Source organism: Anolis sagrei, chromosome 6 (assembly GCF_037176765.1).
Source record: "Anolis sagrei isolate rAnoSag1 chromosome 6, rAnoSag1.mat, whole genome shotgun sequence".
In the NCBI taxonomy this organism is placed as follows: domain Eukaryota; kingdom Metazoa; phylum Chordata; class Lepidosauria; order Squamata; family Dactyloidae; genus Anolis; species Anolis sagrei.
In genome coordinates, this window is record NC_090026.1 from 70,733,623 (window position 1) to 70,748,170 (window position 14,548).

Below are 14,548 nucleotides of genomic sequence, written 5' to 3' on the forward strand. Positions count from 1 at the left end.
TGAGTCAAAAATGATTTGAAGGCATGCAACAACTGTGTCTACATTCCATTTATCCATTGGAATCAAATTGATTTAGAGCAAAGATTAACATGTTTGTTTACTGGCACAACATCAGTAAAGCATAGACATTTAATTGCCTGTCTCCTTCCACAGATACTTCCCTGAGCCAAACATATGTTGCGATCATACTGCTTAGTTGTATTTCTGGTAGTATTCTAGTGCACTGTTCTCCTTCTGACTTCCAATTATTTTGGAGTTCAGTTCTTCAAAGTTTCTTCCAGCATATTCAAAGGCTAGGATTCAGCTGAAGTTAAAAACATCTGAAGCTGAGGACCATGGTTCTAATCAATATAGGAAAAACTGTTGTATATTTATTTTTAACTAGCTGTACCTACCACGTGTTGCTGTGGCCAACCTTCCCTCCCTCTTTCTCTCTCGCCTTCCTTCCTTCTCTCCCTCTTTCTTTCATTACTTCCTTTTTTCCTTTCCTTCTCTTTTTCCTTCTCCCTCCCCCTTTTCTTTTTCTTCTTTCTCTCCTTTCTTCCTTCTCTCCCTCTTTCTTTCCTTCCTTCCTTTGCTCTTTGCGTCCATCCTTCCTTCTCTCTTTCCTGTTTTCTTTCCTGCCCTCTTTCTCTTCTTTCTTCTCTCCCTCTTTCCTTCCTTCAGCATTGTTTTTCCTTTGCATGGAGGGAGGGGACATTCGCGCATACACTGTTATGTATTCTTGGTTTTGGGGGGTTTAAAGTTCTTTCCGGTTATTTTTTTTTTTTTGGTCTTTTCTTTAGTGAAGAACATACATTGGTTTAGTTGAAGTACTGTAGCCAAATTTGATGTCAATCTGTCAAGTGGTTTTTGAGTTATGTTAATCCTACAAACGAACGTTACATTTTTATTTATATAGATTGAGACAACTTTTTCACTTGTTTGCAATTGGAAGTATATCTCTGAAAGTAAATATCAAGATACTTTGAACAACTATTTTGGAAGCTCTAGAACTATATTTTCCAATCTGAAATCTTACAGATGTTGTTTATCACTACAATACCTGTCTTCCTCAGATGATGATAGTATCTTGGGAAGATGGAAATAAAAAACCAGCATGTGCAGAGAAAAGGCTGATCTAGAATACATTTTTGTGCCTCATCTTTCAATCCAATTTACTCAGTTTCCATTAAACTATTGAGATTGCATCTTGGGCTAAAAGTTTTCAAACTGTGTTCAAGGGAGCAAAGGGTTTGCTTTGAAGATTAGGAGCTCATCAGTGAGATGGCCGGTAATGCTGACTGAACCTTCTTTAATAGCATCAAGATCACATCAAATCTTTTCCAAAGTAGTCAAAAGATCATATTGTCGAAGGCTTTCATGGCCGGAATCACTGGGTTGTTGTGAGTTTTCCAGGCTGTATGGGCTTGTTCAATAAGTATCCTCTCCTGATGTGTCACCGGCATCTATAGCAGGCATCTTCAGAGGTTTTGACCTCACAACCTCTGAGGATGCCTGTCAAAAATGCAGGTGAAATGTCAGGAGATAATACTTCTGGAACATGGCCATACAGCCCGGAAAACTCACAGCAACCCTCTATGGGCATCTTTAGTAATTTATTTCAGAACTTTTTGTGTGTGTCAGAAGTGACTGGAGAAACTGCAAGTTGCTTCTGGTGATTTATGTTTCAGAACCTAAGAAGCTACCTTACGTCGACTCAGACTATTTGTCTACTAGACTAGAACTCTATACTCTGTGTATATCTGTACTCTGTGTATATCTGGAACGTGTGTGTAAGCCTGTTTGTAACTGAGCTACGTCTTATGATTAACTGGTCTAAAAAAATTAGTTGCCATATTGTATTGTTATCACTTCCTTTCACTAATTTATGAGGCCATAAAAAAAAAGACTCCAGCAAGCACTCCAGCAAAAAGCATGCGGGGAATGCAGAAGTACTTCATCAGTATCGCAGATGGACGATGAAAGCGACAGCTCCCCTGGGGGCCAGAAAAAGTTAAATAGCCTCTGTATATGTCTATGTCTGTCTATGTTGTATGTCAAAATTGGCATTGAATGTTTGCCATATATGTGTACACTGTAATCCGCCCTGAGTCCCCTGCGGGGTGAGAAGGGCGGAATATAAAAGCTGTAAATAAATAAATAAATAAATAAATAGTTATTAATTTTAAATGATGTTATCCATATGGTTTCCTATATATTTGTATTTGTCCCAATTGCATTGTAACTGTAGCACAGTACTATTTGAAATAATGTTTTTTGAACTGGTTCTGGTCCCTAAGCCATTTGCTGCCATTTTCTAGATTTTTTCAAAAAGATGAAAAAAATACTTATTGTATCCAATGGTGATCTTTAGCATACTAGGAAAAAAGAACCATCAACCCTCCATATCAGGGAGTATAAGAAACACTCCTGTAGTGCACAGTAGTACAATATAGTGTTCATTTAATGTCACCATGACAGATTTTCCAGAGCTTTCACAATCCATTTGTGATTTACCATATAGTTATGATAAATAGCCTCACGTAACAAAATTTGAAAAATAAATTCTGTTCCTGGATTGAAAGTGTTATTTCCTATTTAATCATGCAATACTTACTTTGAAAGTAGATATTATACTCCAGGAACATTTTTGTGGCTGCCACAAACTATGTTGAATTGGTTGAGACTCTATGAGATACCCATTGAAAATCTATAGCAAAATGTGCTGTAGGATGTCTTGCAAAAAAAAAAAAGTTTTTGCAGTTTAATAAACCCTTTCCATGTTTTTATGATAGAGCCAATTAGGAAATGACATTTATAACCCAGGAACAAAAATAATGTTACATAGTGTAATCTTTCAACTGCATTCAACCATGTTGCATTGATAGCTGTTAGGAGGACTTTTGTATGGTGTCACTTTTTTAATTACCTGTTTTTCATATACTTACAAAGTGATTGCAAAGTGAAGAAAATAAACTTCCTTCTATGTTATGCATACCATTCGTGCTGCCCTCCAGGAAGTGAGTAAAGCAGACTTACTGGAATGCTCTCTCCCGAGAGGCTTGCCAGAATACTTTTAATAAAGTTTGTTGGGAATTCTTTAGGGAATTTGTAAGGGTGAGTTTGAACTGGATTGCAGCTAATTTTGGTCTCATCTGACATTATTAGCACCTTTAAGCTTCTTGACAGTTTAAAATGTGGTGTGTTAATTGATGCATTTTCCATCAGGAACAAAGGAGATGGGATAACTCATGAGTGATGACAGGAAAGAGTCTTCAGGTAACTATTTAAAAAGATACTAGTAAAGAACAGCATAGTATTTCTTAAATGATACCTTAAGTGATGTAACGAAGTGACAGAATGCAATTAAATACATGAGTGGTACAGAAATTGGTGTTATAATGCAACCCAGGGACAAATGAACCTGTTTGTTTCGTTTTCATATTTTATCCACAAACAAATATTTCTCATACCAGTCTGCATTTTTTAAAAGTCCATCTCGAAATACTGCTTGTGTGTGCAAAAATTCACATGTACTGTTATACAGAATTTCACTGACTATATATAATTCACTTATGGAATTTATCCAGAATTTTACTGAATATATGTATTTTAACAAGAACCCCCTTCTAATACATGCTTTGTTTACATGCTGTTTCCCCTAATATATGCAATATATATATATATATATATATAGCATATCTATATATATAATGCATATATATATATAATGCATATATTAGGGGAAATATACTCAGAATTGCATCACTAAATTTGGAGAAATGCAAAAAACAAATGATAATTGCCTTCTAGGTTATGATTTAGCTTCAGAAGTACAAATTGGGGATCTTTTAAAACACAAGGAGGCCTAAATGCCCTAAAGTCACTAAATACCATTTAATCTTAGAAGTTGATCATGGTCAGCTCTGGTTGTGGATGGATGGGAGATTGCCAACGAATAACAGAATCTGCAGCCTATATTTCAGATGAAGAAACTGGAAAAATCATCTCAGAGTACAGTATGACCCCTGTGTCTGAGGATACCCAAAGCCATGGATAATAGTGAACTCTATAGTTTGACTATACTTGTGGCAGAAGCATATCATGAAATCACACTGGAGAACCTACACTTCCCAGGGACTGAGATATTTTTTTAGAGTATGAGTACCGTATATTCTGGCATATAAGACTACTTTTTAACCCAAGAAAATCTTCTCAAAAGTCAGGGGTTGTCTTATACGTGGGAGTAGTGTTATACACGGGAGTCATCTTATACGCGGGAGTAGCCTTATGCATGGGAGTCGTCTTATATGCGGGAGTAGTCTTATATGCGGGAGTAGTCGTATAAGAGCAGGTGCTGAAACTTCCAATCCGGATTGGAGAATCTGTGGTTGCTGCATATTGTGGGGGGGAGCTCAAAAATGGCAGAGGCCGCGTCCCTGCCACATGCAGCGACTGTATGAAAGCATTAAGGGCGACGCTGTACAAGTATGGTAGAAGAAAATCCATCCAACGCTCTCTACGTGGGGTTGCCTCTGAAGACTGCCCAGAAGCTTCAATCAGTCCAACGCGCGGCAGCCAGATTGCTAACAGGAGCAGGGTACAGAGACCATACGACCCCTTTGTTACGCCAGCTCCACTGGCTGCCTATTAGCTTCCGGGCACAATTCAAAGTGCTGGTGTTGACCTATAAAGCCCTAAACGGCTCCGGCCCAGTTTACCTGTCCGAACGGATTCTCCCCTATGAACCATCGAGGCTACTAAGATCTTCTGGGGGGGCCCTGCTCTCGGTCCCACCACCTTCACAATCGAGATTGGTGGGGACGAGGGACAGGGCCTTCTCTGTGGTGGCTCCCCGGCTTTGGAACTCCCTCCCACTAGAGGTTAGATCTGCCCCCTCCCTCCTGACGTTCAGGAAATTGCTAAAAACATGGCTCTGGAGGATGGCATTTGAGGACTGAACCTAGAATCTTCCCTGTGATGACCTATGATGAACTGTGACTATGAATATGTTTTTGACTATGACTGGATTGACGATTTGGCATATTGTAATGATGTAATGATGATGTTTTTATTGTACTGATTTGTACTATTTCAATATGTATTGACCTGTGATTGTTGTTTTATATGATTGTATTTGATATGCACTGTAAACCGACCTGAGTCCCTCGCCGAGGTTGAGAAGGCCGGTATAGAAATCCTCTAAATAAATAATAAATAAATATTCATCAGGATTCGTGGACTTAATGCAATCCCAATGGTGATGTGAAGGGGTGCCTCACTGGGAAGGTGTAAGTGAAGGGCGGAGCAAGCTGCAGGCATCCGGGGCGGCCATGGTATGGAAAAAAGAGATAGAGTGGCTCTGGGTCCAGAAAAACACAACTCTTTTACCTGTCTGCCCCGCCCTTGTATCCTATTACCGTACCTCCTCCTCTGCGTCTCAGATCTCACTCCTGAAGACTGCAGTGAAGTGGTGCAGGTGCACATTTGCGTGATCTGAGAGGCAGAGAAGGAAGTACAGTAATAGGAAAATTATCATATTGAAATCAAATCTGATGCTTTTAAAAATTTTATTTGGTGTGTGTTGGAAGAGGGGTAGTCTTATACGGCGAGTATATCCCAAACTCTATATTTTAACTGGAAAAGTTGGGGGTCGGCTTATACGCCCAGTCATCTTATATGCCGGAATATACGGTAAATGAAACAATGTATCTGTGGATAAGGCAGTCATACTGTACTATTTGCTTATGAAAACCCTATGAAACTTAAGTCAACAGGTGAATTAAAAGCACACACACGTGTTTCCTAGCTAGAATCCATTTTGATAGATACAGATTAATTTAAAAGGTGCATTCAGATATTTTGTTGTGTTTATTGCAACCAACAAGAATGGCAACAGAAATAATAATAATATAAATTCACTTGAAACAAAGTCCTTTTGGTTATTCTAAGCCCCTTCCACTCAACTCTATACAATCCACATATAACTGGATTATATGTTAGTGTGGATTCCGATGATCCAGTTCAGAGGAGATATTGTGGATTATCTGTCTTGCTATTCTGAGTTATATGGCTGTGTGGAAGGGCCTTAACTTATTTCAGTATCTGCTGGGTAATTGGTTTACTTTTTGCTATATAGCAAAGTGGTCAGAATGTTTCAAGTAGATGTTGGGGTCCAGCATAAGTAACCTCATGAGTTTTGTTGATAATTTTTCTGGGAATAAAGGAATTTACAACTCACATCAAGCAAATGAAAACAAAACAAAGGACAAAGAATAAGTAAACATCAATGCCTTAGAAAATATTTTTGTTCTTTGCCCAGCTATCAAAGCAATTGTCCGGCAGGCAGTTTGAGACCAAACTACACACTGAGCTGCAGCTGTATCTTCTATCAGCCAACAGGTTGAAAAAAAGACCAAAGAGTGCTTCACAGCATGGAGAGGGAAGGAAAGAAGGAAAGAAAGAAAGAAAGAAAGAAAGAAAGAAAGAAAGGCCTTAACGTTTTCCATGCCAAACTTTCCTTTTACCAAACTAGTTTCACCCTTTCAGTATTATTCTGCAAACAGTATTTTATTCTTCTATATTTATTTACAACACCAAGAAAGCAGTAGGGGTTGGGCAGGATGATCGGTGAAAGTAAATTTAGGTGCTGTTATTCTTCCGCTCCTCCATTGCAAAACAGTCTCTTCCCAAAGCTTTTTGCTGTTGGACCACTGTGACAGACAGCCACAGTGTACTGTGGAACTTGGCCCTTTGCCTGCAGTTCCAACTCAAATGCATCTCTATTTCAAAAGCTGGCAATGAATTTAGCGGCTCACAATAATTCTTAATTTACCCCGTGTCCCTTATCCTTCATAGATAAATCGTTCCAAGGATAACACCTACTTCAGATATTATAGTTTGGCGTGAATGGGAATGCAGTTTGGCGTGAATGGGAATCAGCCTGTGGACGTCTACAAAACACATGCTGGCTGATCTAGTTTAACCTGGAGAGAGCCGCTTAATGTGGGTTTTTAAAAAAGGGGAAGTCTGCATCCTGCACCAGGATTCAGGTTTTCTCCTGTATTTTGGTCATAATAATAATAATAAACGTGCCAAGAGGAAGGCGCGTCAAGCCAACCCCGGCCGAGACCGCCTTCCACCTGGAAACCAATGCCCTCACTGCGGGAGAAGATGCAGAGCAAGAATAGGGCTCCACAGCCACATACGGACCCACAAGAATATTGGAAGACAATCATCCTCGGAAAGCGAGGGATCGCCTAAGTGAAGTGAATAATAATAATAATAATAATACTTTATTTATACCCCGCTATTTATCTCCCAAGGGACTTTGTGTGGCTTACATGAGGCCGAGCCCACAATACATCAATAATAAAGCAATAACAACAAATAATACAAAGCAATAAAATAAAACTCATAAAAAGCAAGTTTTTTAGTGTTAGTGCAGATGCTCACCCAATTCCTATGCGGAATTGGGAGTGGGAAGCTCAATAGCCATCCTGCACTCCCCAGATTCAGGCAACCCAGGGAGGTGAGATGGCTGTCCCGTTATACCCTATTACAACCTAATTTTGCTCTCAAAACAAATAAACACACACACACATATGAGAACATATTTTATTACGGGATTGTGGCACAGCTGGCTGAGTGTCAGCTGCATTAAGATCACTCTGACCAAAAGGTCATGAGTTTGAAGCCAGCCCAGGTTGGAGTAGGCTTCCAACCAATTGTGTAGCCTGTTGTCGACCTTTGCAACCCGAAAGACAGTTGCATCTGTCAAGTAGGAAAATTAGGTACCACCTTGTGTGGGGAGGCTAAATTAACTAATTTATGAGGCCACAAAAAAGACTCCAGCAAAAGCATGCGGGGAATGTGGAAGTACTTCATCAGTGTCGCAAATAGACGATGAAAGCGACAGCTCCCCTGGCGGCCAGAAAAAGTTAAATAGCCTCTGTGTATGTCTGTTTACGTTGTATGTCAAATTGTCATTGAATGTTTGCCATATATGTGTACACTATAATCCGCCCTGAGTCCCCTGTGGGATGAGAAGGGCGGAATATAAATACTGTAAATAATAAATAAATAAATAAATAAATAAACACAAATCAGCAAACCATATTCCAAGTGTTACAAGCATAAATCCCAAGTAATTCAACAAATATTAATGGCATTATGCTAGTTTACACTGATGTAAATTATATTTTTCCCTCCTCTCCCTCCCTCCTCAACCACAGAATATTTCTATTAATCTTGCAGATCCAGCCCTGGTGAAGTCTGTATTTTTTCTTTAATGTAATTTTTGGCTCCTCCAGTTTTCACCCAATTGAAGTAGACTTTCCATCTATTTATAATGTCATGTTTGTCTGTTTTTGTTGCATAATTCCCGTAATATCTAACAACACTTGATCATACATATAATCATTCCAATTATTTAATGTCCATTTCAATTTGTCTTTCCATCCTCTAGCGTCACCGCATGTGCTGCTCTTATTGATACTTTATATAACTCCTGGTAATTGACTGATATATTCGGGTGATCCAACACTCCCCATAGTAGCAAATCATTATTAATTTGAATTTTTATCTGCAATATCTCCTGAATTTTTGCTTGTATTATTTGCCAGAATTGTTTTATTTCAGAACACTCCCACCACATATGCGAATAAGTACCTTTTTCTTTATTACAGTGCCAACACAAAACAAATAAACATATGAGGGGTATTTTTTAAGTAAGGTTCGTTTTGTTGTAGACACTAGTAGTTCGCGCGCATACCGCAACGAGCGCGTGCGTCATGTACTGGTATGCCTCGGGAACAACTGTGCTCAGTTTCCGCTCTGTAGCTAACCTGTACGGTTCTGTTCTGTGCTTTAAAAATGTTTAAGACTGTCAACTCACCCTCTGCATGTGAGGTTCGCTCAGTGATACGGTTTTTGTCAGCAAGGAACCTGCCAGCTGCAGAAATTCATCGACAGATTTGTGAAGTGTACGGTGATGCTGTTATGAGTGAAAGCCAAGTGCGTAAGTGGGTACGACAATTCAAAGATGGCCGTGACAACGTCCATGATGAGGACCGCTCCGATTGCCCTTCTTTGACTACAGACGATTTGGTGGCTTTTGGTGGTGGCAAGTTTTTATGAAGAGGGTATTTTAAAATTGGTTCAGAGGTATGATAAGTGTTTGAACAAACTTGGCAACTATGTCAAAAATAGGGTGAAGTATGTACTTTCTGAAAATAAATTTCCTTTTTTGCGTACTTATGTTCAAATGGACCTTACTTTAAAAATACCCCTCGTATATACCTTTTTTACTGCAGCCCTTTTTCTCAGTTCCTTTCCATACATCTGGCAAAGGACCAGGAAGAAGGGCAGCAAAGGAGGTGTGTGCATTTCTTCTCTGTTTTAAGGGTAGGAATCGAGTTGCCAGGGAGGGTGGGGATCGGGCCTATTCCCAGTAGTGTCAAACTGGCTTTGGCCTGATTGAGTTGTCAGGCTGATGTTCCACAACCAAGATGGCTCAGTGCACACCTATATGGCTACGGTTTGTGCTGGAACTGACATTTTTCAGGCCGGTTCCAACCTGCATTGTGTGTCTGTGTAGAACTGTCCTTAATTTTCTTGGATAAAACCTTAATCACCCCTCCTCCCTTTCTCTAAATACAGATAATGTAGACCTAATGATTGGTGTACCGAGTGAGGTTTCTAAGGTTAAGAAATCGCCACAGGTAACACAGGGGGCCAGATACTAGAAAAAGTTTGGAGTGATAGACCTGAAATTAAGACATTCTGGCATGAGACCATAAAATATTTCTCCTCCACTCGAGTTCTGATTGCAACACAAGCATTTAAAACATCTGGCAAAAGCAGCACCCCTGGCGTAGAGCAGACTAATGTTCATACTTATTGCATTCCAGCCTTTGTCCTGAGCTTTTTTGCATGCATAACATATGCACAATTACAGCAAGTGGCATCAGAGAGTAGAAGCAAAAAAAAAAAAAGCAAGCCTCAGGAAGGAAGGCCCTGTTTATTTTGTAAATGCTTCTCTCAGTAAAAGAACAGGGAATGAGGGCAGGAGGCATACATTTCAGTCCTTCAGCTGGCAGCTCTCTGGCTTGGGTGGCTACACATGGATGGAGAAAACATTGGCTGCTATTTTTAATTCACTGGAAATTCTTTCTTCCCCACATCCTGGCAGCCCATATTTGAAGAGTTTTGTCATCAAAGCACAGCAATATCGCCATCTAGTGATAGTGCAAGCATGTGAGGCATGTGTTTACTTTAATATGTGTTTGTAGAAGACCTACAAGCCACTCTAAACACCTTCGCAGAAGCTTGCGAGAAGCTCGGCCTGTCATTAAACATCGAGAAAACCAAAGTGCTCTTCACTCACCAATCAATCCATCTCCAATGCCAGAAATACAACTTAATGGTGTAACATTAGAAAATGTTGACCATTTCCGCTACCTTGGCAGCCACCTCTCCGCAAAAGTCAACATTGACACAGAAATACAACACCACCTGAGCTCTGCGAGTGCAGCTTTTCTCCGAATAAAGCAGAGAGTGTTTGAAGACTGGGACATCCGTAGGGATACCAAGGTGCTTGTTTATAAAGCTATTATCCTCCCAACCCTGCCATATGCCTGCGAGATATGGACAGTCTACAGACGTCACATGCAAGTCCTGGAACGATTCCATCAGTGCTGCCTCTGAAAAATCCTGCAAATCTCTTGGGAAGACAAGTGGACAAATGTTAGCATGCTGGAAGAAGCAAAGACCACCAGCACTGAAGCAATGGTCCTCTGCCAACAACTCTGCTGGGCCGGCCACGTTTTCCGGATGCCCGACCACCATCTCCCAAAGCAGTTGCTCTGTTCCGAACTCAGGAATGGAAAATGGAATGTTGGAGGACAGGAAAAGAGATTTAAAGATGGTCTCAAAGTCAACCTTTAAAACTCTGGCATAGACACTGAGAACTGGGAAGCCCTGGCCCTTGAGCGCTCCAGTTGGAGGTCAGCTGTAACCAACAGTGCTGTCGAATTTGAAGAGGCACGAATGGAGGGTGAAACAGAGAAACATGCCAAGAGGAAGGCGCATCAAGCCAACCCCGACCAGGACCGCCTTCCACTTGGTAACTGATGCTGGTCCAGCCCTCTCTGTGGGAGAAGATGCAGATCAAGAATAGGGCTCCACAGTTACCTACGGACCCACCACCAGGACACTATACTTGGAAGACCATCATCCTCGGACCACGAGGGATTGCCTAAATAAGTAAGTAAGTAAAAAATGTACAATCTTGCAGTGTTGTTAGGCCAAACCTAATGGAATACTTATATTTGTATTCCCCAAATGGCTGCTTCTTGTGTTCTAAGGTTAAGAGAAACTAGATGGTTATCATTCAGTTGGGCACTTCTTTGAAACAAAGCAGTCATGCAAATGTTTGCTAAGTATCCACATTTATTGGGACTGGATAATCCAGTGTTTGGAAATTACTTTGAAGACACAAGTTGATTATACTATACCTGAAATACTTGAGTCCAGGAATGTTATGATTCCTCCCTGCTTATATTGGAATGCCTGTATTTGCATATATGTACATAATGAGATAAAATCCCACAATATCTGCTTTGAACTGAGTTATCTGAATCCATACTCAAATAATATGGGATTTTCTGCCTTGATATTCTGGGATAAAGGACTGTGTGGAAGGGCCCATAAATACATTTCATGTTTAATCTTGGATCCCATCTCCTTATACATTTATTTATTTATTTACTTTGCTTATATACCGCTGTTCTCAGCCCAGGGGCGACTCACAGTGGTGTACAACATAGAAAGAACAAGGTTCAGAATACAAGACACAATATAAAATAATCCACAGTCCATCATTAACAAAAAACATCATCAAAAAACACCATTACTACAAAAGCCATTCTGCGTCGTCTCATCGTCAAAACCACAATCCAGTATCATTATCCGTTGTTCCATTCCTATAGTCAATTGCCAATCATTGCACTTCTTGTTCGAACGCCTTCTTAAACAGCCAGGCCTTTAATTTCCTGCGGAATATCATCAGAGAAGGAGCCAGTCTGATGTCCATGGGAAGGGTGTTCCACAGCCGAGGAGCCACCACCGAGAAGGCCCTATCTCTCGTCCCCGCCAGCTGTGCCTGTGAAGCAGGCGGGATCGATAGCAGAGCCTCCCTGGAAGATCTCAAAGTCCTCGTGGGCTCATAGGTCGAGAGGCGGTCAGTTAGGTATCTTGGGCCAGAACCGTTTGGGGCTTTATAGGCCAATGCCAGCACCTTGAATTGAGCCCGGTAGCAGATCGGCAGCCAGTGGAGCTGGTACAACAGGGGGGTTGTATGCTCCCTGTGTCTCGCTCCTGTTAGTATCATGGCTGCCACACGTTGGACCAGTTGGAGCTTCCGGGCCGTCTTCAAAGGCAACCCCACGTAGAGAGTGTTGTAGTAGTCTAAACGGGATGTAACCAGAGCATGGACTACCGTGGCCAAGTCAGACTTCCCAAGGTATGGGCGCAGCTGGCGCACGAGCCTAAGCTGTACAAATGCTCCCCCGGTCATATACCTTCATATACCTTGAAGACAATTTTATACAATATTTCAAAATGTTTTTATGCATGGAACAAAGTACATGTACATTCAGCCATCTGCAAGCAAAAATGTCACAATTCCAACCACCTGTGTGCACAATTTTGTATTTTGAAGTATTTCAGATTTCCAGATAAAGGAAATTATAATTGCTAATTACCTAACTGCTTAACAATAATGCATATTGATGTATTGATCACTGCTTTGCACCTCACCAAAAGTCAACTGCAACAGGCTTCACGGCTTGGCCCAGCACAGAACGTCAAAGAACAGGCCTAACGAGTTGTTTTGCTAAGACTTCAAAGTTCAGCACTGGGTGAGGTAGTTGGGAGTGTAATGGTTCACCTAGCAAGGCCATAAAGGTGAGTGGGAATAAGCAAGGAGGTGGATTAGATCCTAGTGTTTACGGTGCATCCTTGCACTTCTTAACTCTGTGTAGGCCCAGGGCTCCTCCAACTGCGGCTTTGTGCCTCCAACTCCCAGAAGCCCTCTCCAGTTTGTTCAACAGCCAGGCAAAGACCGTAATGACACAAAGAGCTACAGACCAATCTCCCTGTTGTGCCACCTCTACAAAGTTCTGGAGAGACTTATTTTGCATAGAATTATGGAAAATATAGACCCCTGTCTGATCCCACAGCAAGCTGGCTTCAGAAAAGGCAAAAGCTGCACATCGCAAGTGCTGAACCTGACTCAGCACATAGAAGATGGCTTTGAAAGGCAGCAGATCACAGGAGCTGTCTTCATAGACTTGTCAGCAGCCTATGATACTGTGAACCACCGCCTCCTCCTGAGAAAAATGTATAATATCACAAAGGACTACCACCTTACCCGCCTCATAGGAAACCTGTTACAAAACAGGAGCTTTTTTGTTGAGTTCCAGGGCCAGAGAAGCAGATGGCGGAAACAGAAGAACGGCCTGCCTCAGGGGAGCGTGCTTGCTCCATCCATGTTCAACATCTACACAAATGACCAGCCACTGCCAGAAGGGACAGAGAGCTTCATGTATGCTGATGATCGTGCCATTACTGCTCAAGCAGGGAGCTTTGAGATGGTAGAACAGAAGCTCTCCGAAGCTCTAGGTGCACTTACTGCCTATTACAGAGAAAACCAGCTGATCCCCAACCCATCTAAAACACAGACATGTGCCTTTCACCTTAAGAACAGACAAGCATCCCGAGCTCTGAGGATTACCTGGGAAGGAATCCCACTGGAGCATTGCAGCGCACCCAAATACCTGGGAGTCACTCTGGACCGTGCTCTGACCTACAAGAAACACTGCCTGAACATCAAACAAAAAGTGGGCGCTAGAAACAACATCATATGAAAGCTGACTGGCACAACCTGGGGAGTATGCATGCCTAGTGTGGAACACATCTCACCACACTAAAACAGTAGATGTGGCTCTTAATGAGACATGCCGCATTATCACAGGGTGTCTGCGCCCCATACCACTGGAGAAATTACATTGCTTAGCCGGTATTGCACCACCTGACATCCACCGGGAAGTAGCAGCCAATAGTGAAAGGACCAAGGCAGAGACATCTCCAGCTCATCCTCTGTTTGGGTATCAGCCAGCACGTCAACGACTTAAATCAAGACATAGTTTTCTTAGATCTACAGAGACACTCGCTGGAACACCCCAGCAAGCGAGAGTCCAAAAGTGGCAGGCCCAAACCCAGCACCTCAATTAATGGGTGATACCAGATGAGAGACTCCCCCCTGGGCACACAGAAGACTGGGTGACTTGGAAGGCGCTGAACAGACTGCGCTCTGGCACCACGAGATGCAGAGCCAATCTTAAGAAATGGGGCTACAGGGTGGAATCCTCGGCATACGAGTGCGGAGAAGAAGAAACCACAGACCACCTGCTGCAATGCAACCTGAGCCCTGCCACATGCACAATGGAGGACCTTCTTGCAGCAACACCAGAGGCACTCCAAGTGGCCAGATACTGGTCAAAGG